The 15,201-nt window shown below is 35.2% G+C and overlaps 1 protein-coding gene across 7 annotated transcripts in view; it reads left to right on the top strand.

The window, feature by feature from the left end:
- The window catches only part of SEMA3A (semaphorin 3A), a 441,509-nt gene that overhangs the window by 167,915 nt on the left and 258,393 nt on the right, over positions 1 to 15,201 (top strand). The window contains exon 6 of one of the 7 annotated variants that reach the window (XM_081148092.1): positions 1,431 to 1,502. The exons of the other annotated variants lie outside the window; for them this stretch is intronic. The gene's annotated coding sequence lies outside the window, so the exon portion shown is untranslated. The remainder of the gene's footprint in view (positions 1 to 1,430; positions 1,503 to 15,201) is intronic. 7 annotated transcript variants of the gene reach the window in all.

Genomic DNA, 15,201 nt, shown 5'->3' with positions numbered 1-15,201 from the left:
CTATAAATTACAACATATTATTATTTCACATCAAGGACAAAGGTGGATTATTAGAAGCATGTTATTAAAATCAGACATTTGCATTTTTGGTACTGTGTTTCTCTGAATTTCCGAGGATGATTTTCTGAGTGGATTTCAGTGGGACATGACCTGTGAAGAGTGTTGACAGATTTGTGCTCACTCTGCCAGGCCCTCCTGTATCTTTCATAGCTAGAGTTAAAGGTGAGGGCTGTGGCTATAAAATAAAGGACAGTCAATGAATGGCTTGTGTAAGTTTGTTTATGACTGCGTTTGTGAGTATCTGCTCACATATCAGAATTACCTGGATATTTGATGCAATAAGTTATAATAATAATCAGAAAGGAGAAAAAATGTCTCCATAAGTCTGATGACCTATCTAATTTTTCCTTTATTCACATTTATGTTTCTATTCAAGATGTAGTGAAAGTGATTGTCCAGAAGGTATAATTCTGATTTGAGAGAGGCGATTCTGACTAGAGTGATAACTGCTGAACCACTTGTTTTATGGATCTGTTTTCTCAGTAGCTTCAAATGGATGTGTATTTGTGTCTCTGAAATCATACACTTCAGAGGAGGTAACTAAAAAATAAACAGAGAAAGAAAAAGAAAAAAGAGAGAAGTCAGAATGAGTTTAGGAAGAACTATGATATGGTCTACAGTATATAGTTCATATATATTTCTTACAACAGCTAATGATCCGTAAATTTGTCCAATAGCGATGTAAATGTGAACAAATGTGAATAAATAGGAGAAGCAGGGAAATTAGATCTACTAGTCTGAAAACCACCAACCTATTCCCCCAGGTGAGCCAGGCAGCCTGGGGGATTAAGAGAAGTAATTTACCTGAAAGTTCCATTTTAAAGAAAATTCCCTGTTGCTAGAGCTTATGAAACACAATTTCTGTCTATAGGCCGTGATTCTTTCATTTCACCTTTTAAATACTTTTCTAATAGATTTTTAAGTTTAATGTTTTCAACTGTCTTTCTTCTCCTAAAAAAATAACACAATCCTAATGTATCTCTGAGATTTAACAAACAGGAAAGCAAACCAAATCAACAAAGGATGAGTGTATATAAGATTAGAAACAAAGACAAATTATGGCCCAAGGCCAATAAACAGCAAACCAGATCCAAAGACCAGTTAGAGCTATTCAGATAGTGCTGGGAGTAACTAAGGGAATGAGATTTATTTCTCGTTTGTCATCTCCCCTTGGTTCACCGCCTTCCCTTGTATCCTCTTGCACAGCAGGTCAAATAAAGGTCTGATTGTGGTACATGCTGCAGAGATTCTGCAGGGCACGCAGAGTTTTGTATTTGGCACCCAGGTGTTTCAATCTTTATTTCCCATCATGCCAAGAGCAAATTTTTAAAGGGAAATAATTTATGAAAATTCTTCTGCCTGGTTTACAGAGTTAAGCCCACCCAAGCTGAAGAGTAAAATAAGAGTGCCACCTGGACTTTCATGGCCAGTCAGACAAGCAGGTAAGCCATTTGAAAAGGTTTCCAAGCTTAATCCTTTGAAAACTGATCTTACCTCAGGGTATACCAAATCATGCTCTCCATCTAAATATTCCTGCTTGAAACCACACTTGCTCAACAAGTTTTGTAGGAGAGAAAAATGTTCTTGTTTTGAAACCATGTTAATTCATTATAAAAAAATGCTTTATCTTTTTTTTAGAAGCTAAATTATGCTTCTTTGAAAAACCTTTTTACTGTGGTATGATTACTATAATGTATTTATACTCTATGAAGTCGATAAAGAAAAGCATGTATCTTCCCAAAGACACTAAATATTTTAGCCAAAAGAAATTTCTGCTAGAGGTAAATAGCAGTGAAATGGCAAACGGCCAATTTTCTTTTAAAGAAAGTAAAATCCTGCATAGATAGGCTTGTGCAAACTTTAATAACATTAATAACAATAATTAATATCTCCTTAACATTATTTTAGACTAACATAGAACATGTTACAGAAGTAAGATGTTTGATTTGTGAGATAGGTGACCCCGATTTTGATATGTGCTCTGCTGTCAATTAGCTGTTTTATTTTATGTAAATCCCTTAACCTCTCTTGATTTAAATTTAATTATCCTTCAAATTGGAGAGTTTGACTGTATTATCTCCTAGGTCCCTGGAAGCTCAAAAATCTCTATGATGTTAAAAGGCCAACCTCACCTAAATCCCATCTCCATCAGTTCATATGCCTCTCTCTGTCCCAGTTTTGATCAGGGTTCATATGGACTAATGACATGGGTATTGCATCCAAATATGTTACTTCAAAGCTGTGTTTTGCTTCTTAGGTTGTCTTAAAATATATTTTAAAATTTATGTACTAAATAGTTAGCATTTTAACTCCAACAATTAAGCTAAATCATATATATTAGGAATAGAGTGTTCTGGTATATAGGATGATAAGGGATGCTAAATAATTCAGTATGAATGTAAGTATGTATGTATGTAGGTGTTTATGTATGTAGGTTTGTATGTATGTATGTGTGTACATATATTTTTTACCAGTTGACAATTTCAGGCCATTTTTTGATCCAGAATGCCAGAAGAAAGGAGAAGGAATTCTAAGAAGATGAGAGAGGGAGATGGGAAAGGGAGAGAGAGAGAAAGGGAGAGAGGGAGGAGCAGCAAGAGTAAGAAGAGCCTTTTACTTCCTAGTTGTACACTAAAGGTTCATTTTGTTAGCAAGAAGAGTTGCTGCAAGTTTGCTCATTGATTAGCCATGTACATGAGTAGCAAATTAAAACCATTCATTTTCCTTGAGCTGGAGTTGCAATTCTCAAGAGTGGTGTGGATACACTGATGGGTCATGATTAGTTGTAGGTGAATTTCAAGTAATTTGATATTTGTTAAAGGAGCAAACTTTGCAAATGATTTTCTTTAAAGTAAATCAGAACACATTTAGGTTAAGCCTATAATAATAACCCCTTTGCTTCCATTCTGACATTCTATCTAGAGAGGAAAGAAAGGGTAGAGTAATAGAGGGCTGTAAATTGTTCATAACTCTGATAGTGAGTGCCTGTCTAGCTGAGAAAGTCAAGGACACTCTTTGAGTGAAAGGTACACAAACCAAAGTCAACTTAGCCTAAAGAAAAAGGCAAAATACCAGAAAAGACAGGGACAGAGGTTTGCCTCAGACTTTACCGAAGCAGGCACTCAAATATTGCACTGCTTTTTTTCTGTCATTTTCACCTGGGCCCATTTGGGCTTCGGTCCTGTACCGCAGACCATGTATTCCACCAAGCCAGAGGTGAGAGGGCAAACATCTTAATTAGCCTGATCCCAACTTGGGACTCCAAAGAAAAACAACAACAACAGAATTTGCTCTCTCAGCATATGTATAATATATAAATATTAAATAAAAATATTAAATATTAACATATATCTAATACTTGTAATTTCATGGGCTAGGTAAGGAATTTATTTTATTACTATTTACTGACAAATATACACAGCATTAGACAAAAGGACTAGGTTCTGGGAAATAAAAAAAAAAATTGTGATTCCTATCACTAAGAAGTTGATAATCGCACATTTGTGTGTGGGTGTGCACACATGTAGTGGAGTTGATTAGAGATAAGAGAGTCTTGAAAACATTTTAAATAATATACTTAAGATGTATATCTATTTTAATAGGTGCCAGTATATCTTTGCTAAAACCATGAAATTCATTTGACAGGCATTTTTAACCAGTATATTGAAAATTAAATTAGAGAATATGAAATAACTTTCATAAATTTAACTATATTTTACTTATAATACCCGTTACTTCTGTGTGTATGATAAACAATCTTTAGCTGTGGTTTGATAGGCACATTAATAATTAGGTAGTGCTTATATTTAAAGTTGTAAATATTCTCAATAAGCTCTTATTCTCAATAAACATAATATTCACCACATTCCTGAAATGTTCTTACAAGTCCTGTGGTGACCAAACCTCAGCTCATTCATCATTACTATTTTCTCACTCACCAGCTAAAGCAATTTCCTTCCATTTGTGTGCCAGTTGGCACTTCACGTTTCTTTTCAATTACGTTTTTAATTTTTCTGAGTTGTATTTGGCCTCCCATTTCATTGCAATTTCAGGTAGTACCTCTTTCTCACTAGATGATTCATGAGTCATTCTTTTTTTTTATCCTTCTTAACTCAAAAATGTAAATTCCCCAAATTTGACAAAAAATAATGATTTCATATCCTATAGTTGCAGACTCACACCATAGCTGTTTGATTTTTAATCACTTTCTCTTATCCACTCTCACCTGTACTTTGTAATGCTGAAATGACCTCCTGGTTTCCCTGCTCCTGTGATACTACTAGAGAAAGTTTTCTGAAACACCATTTTGACCAGTCCTAAAATGGCCAGCAGACCCTCATTTCTAACTAAATTATGCTAACTCCTTAGTCTAGCATTCAAGAAAAAGAATTCATGCAATGATCCTACTAACTTTATAGCAATGTTTTAATACTTAGTGTATAAAACCTATGCATCAATTACACCTCCTGCACATTAAACATACTGTGTGGGCTTCACCTAAACAAGATTGTTTATTCATAGGATGCAAAATTGTCAGAGTTTGGGACAGGGAGGTGGTTGAGGAGGTGGTGGGGATAAGAACTGTTACCAGTTTAGTCTGCTAGGCTGATGTGATAGTGCAGACAGAGCTATGTGAAGAATAATATACAGGTGTGGTTATCTGTTAACAAAATAGTACAGCCTTCAATACCCAAAGCAAAGAACAGTACATGGTTGTAGTAGATTCATTTTAAGTAATACTGGAAGATCAGCCATTAGACGGTGTCTAAGGGATCATCCCAAGGGCTGCAGAGTTCTGCTCTGCTGTTAGGTTCAAAGGCCTGTCTCCTTGTATTCAAGGAAAGAGATACATAGCTAAAGCAAAGGCTGTAGCTCAAAGAATACATGCATGGACTGCAAAATTAAATGAATATGTCAGATGTCATTATAAACTCAGCTTTGCTGTTTATCAGTCCTCATTCCTGAGGTAGTTCCTTAACATCCTAGGCCATAGTTGAAGTTTTGAAAACTCCAAAAGTAAGAAATCTTGAACTATGAAGCAGGGTACTCTGGGCTTGGAACTGTGTGCTGTTGGGTTTGGACATCAGCAGAACCTTAGGTTGCTAGGGAAGTGGGTAAGTAGGCTGATGGATGGCATAGAAACTCAAAATAGAGGCCACACAAGAAACCTGGTATAGAAAATTAAGAGAGGAGCTTGGACAGCTTCAAATTTTATAAGAACCTGGGAACAAGCTAGTCAATGTTAAAACAGTATGACATAGGACAACTTTCCAGAGACAGTGACTTAGTATCTAAATTTCCACTGCAGAGTGAAGCAAAGATTGAGAAGGCTGAGTGTGTCGTGGCTCAAGTAAGTCAGCCTTAAGCCGACTAAAGAAGAGTTCCCAAACCCTCCCTACTGCAAATTGAAAACTAGATTTTGTTTCTTCATTTAGGCATGAATGTGGCTCATTCTCATAATGAATAATGCTCCAGGGCACTAGAGTTCAATTTGGTTACGATGAGCATCTCAGATCTTTGTACGTGAATGCATTTTATCTGAACCACATGGATCCACAATTGAGTTAGAAATTTAATGAAAATACGTTATCTTAATATATCTGGTATCCTTGAATTTATTGCTCTTACAGGAGCCAGAAAAAAACCACAGGAGTAATTTTTCTTATAGAATTTTGGCTCTTCTACTGTCATCCTTAGCCAGAAGCAAAATGCATAAATAGTCAAGAAAATTAAAAAGAACAGGGCAAAGAGTTATCCACATTGTTGTAGGCCCCCCAAGTAGTTTGCTTGAGGTTACTATTTATTTTCCTCAAATATTTACATTCTTTCCTAACACATTCTGAAATCATTACATTGAATTTTCTAAAGTATTCCATCTATGTGAAGAGCTGAGAAGGTATTTGTAAGCTTATATTGGCAGAAAGAAAGACTAATGAACATGTAAAATATTCATTATCTGATTATAACAAAACTAAACACTGAATTAATACCAGTAAAAGAACAAATAACATAATGTCATCAACAGTAGTGGAGGGTCCATCATCCATGTCTTTCTTTGGTGGAAGCAGTGATAGTGCTGACTCATTCATAATTTGTTCACAACTTTCATTTAAAAAGAAATTAGTGTATGCTGTGTTTTCCATTTAACATTTTCAGATTTTTGTTTCCATTATTCATCTGTCAGTTCTAACACTATAAAGGAAAAGTTCACTAATTTTAATATAATTTATATTGAGACGCATTATTTCATTTTAGGACCAAGAGTCATGACTAGGATTATTATATATATCTAATGTGCATTCTCTTTTTATTTTTATTATTCATTTATTTTTAATCCTCACCGAGGACACACTTAGAGAGAAGAAGGGAGAGAGGGAGACACAGAGAGAGAGGGAGAAAGAGAGGAAGGGAGAGAAGAAGAGAGAAACATCCATATGAGAGACAAACTAATCTGTTGTCTTCTGCAAAGGTATGTGCCTGACCCAAATCAAACCGGCAACCGTTGGGCTCAGAGGACACCACTCCAGCTAACTGAGCCACTTTTGCCAGGCACATTCTCTTTTTAATAAACACTGGAGAGATGTAGAATAGATCTCCTGCTTTCAAATACTGTAAAAAACAAAACTAAACAAACCAAAATAAAACTGATGCAGGAAATAAGGAATATGGAACATCATTTCTAGAGATAACTCTTAAAGGGTGTGTGTGTGTGTATGTGCGTGTGTCAGAGAGAGGGAGCAAGAGAGAAAACAATAATAACACTTACATAGCACTGACTATGTGTCAGACATGTTACAAATGCTTTATATATATAAACTACTTTAATCCTCACAACAAACTATGTATTAAATACTTTAATTAGACCCATTTCATAGATACAGAGGGACATAATGCAAAGACAAGCTAAAAAACAAGACACCACAGGTCTTATTGCCAACACTAAAATTAAAGGCTCTAGAAGACTGAGATTTTCCTAATTCTGAGGCAAGCAGTCCTGACCTGGTATTTGGTACTACATATAATATTTTCCAAGTGGGAATGACTAGGACTTTCAGACCTCAAGAGTTTCTGCCTGCCACAAGATTAGATAAAGAGCACAAATTCCATCACATACTTTATACTGTACTATATTTTAGAATTTGGGAATATCTTTTTTTAAAAAATGTCTTTATTGATTTCAGAGATAGAAAGGGAGAGGGGGAGAGGAAGATAGAAACATCAATGATGAGAGAGTCATTGATAGGCTGCCTCCTCCATGCCCCTACTGGGAATCAAGCCGGAAATCCAGACATGTGCCCTGACCAGAAATTGAACCTTGATCTTGTGGATCATAGGTTGATGCTCAACTGCTAAGCCATGCCATTGGCGAGAATTTGGGGATATCTTTTTTAAAAATTGAGTTAATTAGAAAATATTATTGCCCAAGGTCTAATAAAAAGGGAAGATACTGTAAGTAAATAAAAAATGTTCCATTTGCTAAAGAATATAATTGTCATAATTTATTTTTAATTATGCCAAAATTTCAAATACCTATATATTTATAATTTACATGTAATATTATAGCTTCTTAAAGATAACCGCTTCTACTAATTCCACAAGTAAACCATGTTTTCCTCATTCCATGGATCATCTATGAGATTCTTTTATCTCTGTAAGCTTGACCTTGACACTCAATAAACCCTTGGAGAGTATCTAGATGTTCTTAGCCTACACAGTGTGAGTTACTTATCTGACCAATAAGACTGATGGAACATAAACAAGAAAAAATAATTTAGATGTATGCCATACATTGGGCTAGTCTAACCAGAATTGGTGAATTAAAAATTGCTTTACATTTAAAAGTTTCTACTGGTTATATTTGTTAAAAAGTTGTCTCATCACATATATCTGTAGGTAAATTTACAGATATAGTTCAATTGATATGGATATATATTTTCTTAACTCTTCTCAGGAAAAGTACTTTAATGCAAAAAGTATCTTTTTAAAAATGTTGAATATGTTTCATTGAATACATGATTATATATTGAAAATATAGCAGTCCTAAAAAGTGTGATGGCAGTTATGTAAAAGGGATATTTACTATGGTTTCTCAATTAATATAAAGTAGTAATATGATCAAAGTAGCATTAAACTTAGAGATAACCTCTAATTTAAGTGTCCAAAGTCCTCACAGGCAGGCTCCAAAACATGGGACCTTGCTTTCATGGATGCTCTTGGTTCAAGGGACTTTGCATACCTGTAAAAAGAAGAGCTCCACTGATAAGAGAAGCTGACAATATTTACTTTAATGAATGACTGTGAGGATTATAAATACTATTAATAGTATATTGCTGTATCCATTCTAGTGCCTGGTACAGATTCTTTATTAAACATATGTGACTATTAATATTATTATTATGGAGAGAGTTATATTTTATTTATCTTGTTCTCCCATGAAGTTTTTGAAGCTATGTTAAGCTTAAAAGTTTTAGCAATTCTCATATCATTTTATTCATTCACTCCAGTAATTCATCCACTTGTTCACTTAACACATATTCATTGACTACCAACTAAATATTAGGCTCCATTCTATTTTTTGTAAATGCAATAAAGTATGAAAAAATGTCCTTGAAAAAAATGTAGGCAGATGATGACATAGAGCATCAAAAACTTTTCCAGTGTATTAGTGTCCTCAATGAGCTTTGATCTAAACCACTCCCTTTAACCAGAAACAACAGGGGGCTTGCCCTCATTTTATGGCATATTATACTTCCAAGTGTTCCACTTCCTTTCTCACTGGGCTAATCTCCCAGTTCTTCACTTACAGCTTCCTTTAATGTCTTGTCGTAACTAATGTCCTCATTTATGGCATCTACCTCTCCTCCTGGATGACATTTGATCTTCACAAAGAAAGATTACATTTCTTTCCCAGCACTATAAATATTACTGTTTTCTTTTCTAAAATAAGTTTCTATGATTTAGTGCAGAAAAATTAAATAATAATTGTTTATTTTCAGGCTCTTTGTCTTTTCTCAGTAGCATATTCAGGTCACACTTTTCTCAAACCCCTCCCCAGATCCTTCATCACCCCTCCCCCCAGCACACATATAACAAACATACATATCTCATATACCTTTCACCCAAGAAGTCAATCTGGCAGAGCTGTACTGAACCAATTTCTGTTCTCAGGATAAATGGGGTGGAGTAGAAAATTTACTCATCTCCTAGGTGGCAATTTTTACTGGAAGTGGTGTACTATCCAGATCAAATACATAAGAAACTCTCTTTAAAAATTATATATAGAATTAATAGAAAAATAGAATAGTGTTTCACATATCCTATCTTTAATATAAACTGAGTAAAAATATTGCTGGTGATATCACTGGTGAGTTAAAAATCAATACAGTGTGGTTTTCAGCTGTTCAAATGCTTTATTTTAAATTTCTTGTAAAAACTAATTCATCTGAATATAAGTAAAAATACAGGTATCTTAATATTGAGATTGCTCAAACATAATGCTCTCTATTATATAAGATCATCATAAGATATCCTATTTCTTTGCCAGAACTTTACTTTCTTGGTCATAGAAACCAGTTTTGTGCAATAAGGGAAATTTAACAGATGGCAAAGCCACAGCTCAGAAAAGAAAAAAAATAATCATCCCTTCTGGTTTAGATAATCCCTAGAGTCTTGCCTTTGAAATGAGACTAGTTTCCTATAGCAATACCTTAAAAAGAAGAATGGGGTTTTGGTTGGAATCTGTGACTAGAATGAAGGAATCCTAGCTTATAATTTTGGTTGTACCATTTATTCATTGTCTCTTGGAGCAGTCAAGTAGCACTGATTAATAAATAAATATAGCTAAACTGCCCCTGGGGCTCTGTGAAAAGCACACTAGGCAAGTATACATTGTCCCCAGAAATATTTAAAATATCGTTATTCATATATCAGATGGCAAAAATATAAAACATAGGAGAGATTGTTTTCATCAGTCTGAAAATATGTAAAATCCTGTAGAAATCAAGAGTAATTGTCTCAGTGTTTTTTACAAGGTTGAGAGAATCCTATTGAAAAGGGTAGAATTATCTTCTCAAAGTACAGCATATAAATCTTTCTTTGGATTACTATGTCACATTTTCTCTTTCCCTTGAACTTTTACATGGTGGAAAAGAATTCCTCAAGAGTTCAGTAGAAACATCACATTACAAAACATCCAGTTATGAACACCCATTGTACACAGGAAGTGAGGTGAATTTAATAAAATAGCCCGAACTAAGCAAGGGCAGCAACTGACCTTTGGAAATAGGAGCTTGTGATAAGAAGTTTAGTTTGGGAACCTGATGTTCTCATCCGCCCACTGACCCTCAAGAAGAAACAACCTAAGTAAATGAAGTGCTGGATGTGAATCTAGATGATGAAGGAGGTGGAACCAGTCATGCTCTGACCCTGTGTAAGAAAGTGTTGTCAGAAGAAAGGTAGAGCGAATGATGCTTGGAACACAAAGGCTCAGAGCTCAGAGCTTTAAAGTGAGAGTCTGTTCTCTTTTGTGTCAGATACATTATGAGTATTGGCAATTGCTTTTGAGCTATCACAGAAAAGGTACAGACACGAGATGTGAATACCATTCTATCTAACGTCTGAAATAAGATAGGAAACTTTTATCACATTTTATCTGATTTTTGTCCGCAGGTTTTTGTTTATGAAGTGATTTGAGTCATGACATTTATTCCATTTAAAGCATGCTCTTTAAATTTAGAAATATAAACACACTCATTTTGAGCCAGAATGAAGCACTAACAAAAATTAGTGTCTTTATAAAATTTTGTTCTGGGCCTTTATTGCTTTTCAGTTTCATTTATGAAGAGCCAATGCACACACTGTTGATGAATCAGATTAGGGAAAATCACAGCATGCACAGTTTAATTTCTACTGGGAAGCCCTGGTTATCCCCTGTGAGGATTAGTGTTTCAGAGCAGGTATACATTCTTGTCCTAAAACAAATGACTTGAGTGTAACACCAGTGCCCATGTGTTTATGCATCTTAATGCCTTAAATGTTACCTAATTATATTGTATGAAATTCTAAATATATACCAAGAAAATTAAAGGGAATAGAGATCTATATTTCAGAATGTATTATGGCCCCAGTTGTTAATGCCCTGGAGGAAAGATGGAAGTTTTAAAACAGGTAGCATGGTAAACCAGCTTTACAGTAGATTTGAGCTGCAGATGGGTTGCTTGTTATAAGTTCAAAGGACTCCAGTAGAGACTAAACTAAAAATAAAAAATATTAAAGTGCCCAGACTGTTTGTGATGAGTGCTTGACATTTATTACTTCCTTTGACTTTTTTCTTCCTTAAAAAAAAATCCTGTGTGATTTAAGAGGACCAAACTTTTAGCTGCTATAGAGTCAGAAATTAAGTTAGTCAGAAAATGATATTCCCTTGTTACCAAATTTGATTCATGGAAAAATTGTGGAGATACTCCCTTTCCCAAATGATTTTTGACAGTTTTCTAAATCCCCTTTCAACTATCTTAGCTCTTTAGGTCTGGAATACCTATGCCATGGGAAAACTCAGAGGGGAAAAGTGAAGAGCAGGAATTTACTATATTACCCTTTAGCTCTTGGTTTCTCAAGCCTCCATGCCTTCTTCACCAGTGAAGAAGAGAGTCACACTGGATGAGGTGCTGCCTGGCCCATCACAATCAAGTTTCCATTCAGGGAAAAACGTCATTATAGGGTTTAGAATACTTTTTATTTATGTCTCATAAACAAGTTTAAAAATAACACCAATAAAGGATGTTAACCATATGCCGTCTCACAGTTTGTGACTAACGGGGATAAAGTTACCAGAGCTCCCTCAAGCCCTTTGAACTTGGGAGCCAGTGTGCATTTCTTTTCCATTGTACAATATGATAAACAGTAACCCCTTCATTGCCACTCCAGAGTGTGGGGCAGGCTCCCTTTGTACTAGAATACTCTCAAACAGATGCTTACATTCAGTAGGCTTTTGTTTTTCTTATTTGCCTTTAGAAATATGTTTAGATAAAAGCATGATTGACAATCAGAGGTTAAAAAATGTCCAAAAGATTCCTAGGTGTCAGAGCCGTGATCAGGAATTTTAACAGAGTTTTAAGAATAGATTTTATTATTCAAAAATAAACAAGTTAAAGATAAATCATTACTTTTAGATAACAACATAACCTTTAGTATCACAGAACATGTAATGTAGCCAGTGATGCTACCTTCATTTCGCAAATTCACATACCATTTTATCAAGTCCTAAATATGGTAAAACAACATTCTTCAGGCTACCTTAACATGTTATTTCTTGTAAAAGAGAGTCACATTTATCGTTTTTCCTTACATTCTGTATACACTTAGGTAAGTTAAGGGAGTGAAAATGTACAAAATCAGTCATAGAGAGACTTAAGTCTGGATGTGATGTTCCCATCATCACATCATCATTGTCACCTCCATAATCCACATGGTGTTCTAAAAACTCCAAATGCTAAGTGCATGTTGCATTTTATTCCTATGCTTTGGGAAAGGATTATAAATCTCTAGATACTCCATAAAACTAAATAAAAAGTGATAGAAGCAGGATTGTTTCATCTGCCATCACAATAAAAAGGGTATTACAATTTTAAAAGTCTTGCCTATTTTATCAGTTGGCAATTGTATAAAGGATCAGAAAACAGCCGTACAGCATTACAGAATGTTTCTGTTTTTATTTTTGCAAGTGATTTTGGTATGACTACGAAACTCGACACTATCTCTCTCTCATTCACGTAATGAGACTGATAGTGACTGTGAGCTCAGAATAAAATCGTAGGAGTTTTGCAATCAATGGAAATAATACAAGGACGCAGAGGAGATCAACCTCTGAAGTTCTCTAGGTTAGACCAAAGAGAAGGAAGAGTACAGACCTCAGAGATATTCGCCAAAGACTATAAATTTAAATAATTGTTCAGGTTTCAAATTTCAACAGTTGGCATAGTTTACCAGATGTGTACTTGCGCATTTAGAATTCTACAATCTTTGCAAAAAGGTCAAGGTTCGGTGTGAAAGGACCTTGGCCAAGAGTGTTGCCTTTGAGTGCAGATGGTTTGAATGGAAATCCTAGGTGAAGACAGGAGTGAGCTTTCCACAATCTCACTTTTCTGTGCCTCAGTTTAGTCAGCTATATATCATGGGGGTAGAAAGAACAGTAACCTTACAAAATGACTGTGAAGGTAACAGAGGTAATTTACATGCAGCAACTAAAAGAATGTCTGTGTTATGATAAATGTTCAAAAATATTATTTATTTTTACTTGATATATTTTTATTCACCTTTGAGCGAAGGCTTGCCCATTCTGGGTCCATAGTAACCCTGGGTACTTCACTTCATGATGGTGATCTGCATTCAATTTAAAGGTTCAGAGCTTCATCTGAATTCTGTCTACCCTTTACTTAGAATTTATCTCCAGCAACCAAAGTAGAACTCGAAAAGACATACATGCTTCATAGATGAAGTAGTTGCCAAACTTTACATTATTAAAATTTGAAGAAAGCTATTAGAAATAATGTCATGAACCTTCTATGAGTGTCTTTTGATACATAAGACCAGGTACCAGCAGGCATGGTTAAACTATTCATAGTAGCATGCACAAATAAACAGAGCTAATCCATGATAATAAAAGCCAGATTAGCAATTACCTGTGTATATAGTTGGGTAATGACTGGGAGTGTGCACAATGCAAGCTTCTGGATACTGATAATTTTTTTATATCTTGAGTAGGTGGTGGTTATATATGTCATTTTGTAAAGATTGGTCAGCTAACACAAAATGTATACACTTTACAATTGTCAAACTAAAATAAAACTATTTTTAAAATGTTTGAGGAAGAGACATCTAGAAGTAAGGATTTTCATAAAATGCATATTATTTAAAATTCACATTGGAATATTATGGGCCATTGTCCTCTGATTTCAATTCTCAGGGAAGTTCCTAAACCATTGTATCTCAACTCTTAGGTATAATCCCTTCTAAGTTTAGGCCATGAAATCAGCTCCATCTCCCTTCATTCTTTTTTCTACTTAGTTCCACTGACCTTTGAATAATTTCATGTTATTTTACTGAAAACTTGAATACCCAACTTATCTTTTTTTTTTTAATTTCCCATCCAAATTTTATTGCTGTCTTATGCAAATTCAATGTCTTTGTGTTTGCTCAGCTGACAACCTGCCCTTTCAATTCCTCAGTCTCATCTCCACTTGACTGGACTTCAGTGACTAAATCTCATAGTCACATTTGGGCCCTGTCATCACCAGGAGGGGTTTGGAATAAAAGCCTGAGACCACTACATCTATTACAGCCTCCTTCCTGCTGGCGCTCTCATTCAGCTATTCCCAGTACAGCAGTTCAGCTCTCTTTCTCATCCACACATCCAACAGCCTGATGCTTCTATTTTCTCCATTGCTATCTTTTTTTTTCTTTCATTTTTACAACTTCCTTGTTTATCTTACAATTCACTGTGAGGATTAATACCTCATGTTCCCAGGCCAATTGAATTCCTTTGAATCTTTCTGCCAAACCCCAGTCTTGGATCATCTGAACCGCCTGTCATCTCTATTCTTCCGTCAGAACTACTAGAGAAATCACAAAACAATGAAAGTCAGTAACTGTACACATTCATAATGACCAGCACCCACCAGGCCCTGATGCTGCCCAGTGATTCTTGGTTTTCCTCATCAGCGTTCTCCAAAGTTCTCCACAGCAGTCATTTCAGAGTGTACTTACCTTTCTCACCTACAGCCTCTCCCTGTCTCCATCTCTTTCTCTCAGAGATAGTTTAGCTACCTACGTAATGAAGAAAATATTAACCACTGAATGAAAACCATCTCAACCTTCTGCCACCTAATGGGTAAATGTAACTATCTCATAAACTTTTTCCCTCTCGATACAGAAGGTGTTTTCTTCTTCCTCTCGAAGTGTGTCTGGGCCTCAGTTCTCTGCTTCCTCCTATAGCTCTCACTCTATTTTTCTATAGTTTCACTCCTATCACTTTAACTGTTACTTCTGTACTATAGCTCTTAGTGTTATTTTACAACAACTGCCTTCCATGTAAAACTTCCTCTATCCCATACCTCCTTCTAGCTACTACTCTCCTTTTTCCTT

Source organism: Miniopterus schreibersii, assembly GCF_964146895.1.
Source record: "Miniopterus schreibersii genome assembly, chromosome: 9".
Lineage (NCBI taxonomy): Eukaryota > Metazoa > Chordata > Mammalia > Chiroptera > Miniopteridae > Miniopterus > Miniopterus schreibersii.
This window is presented reverse-complemented; position numbering and strand designations above follow the sequence as displayed.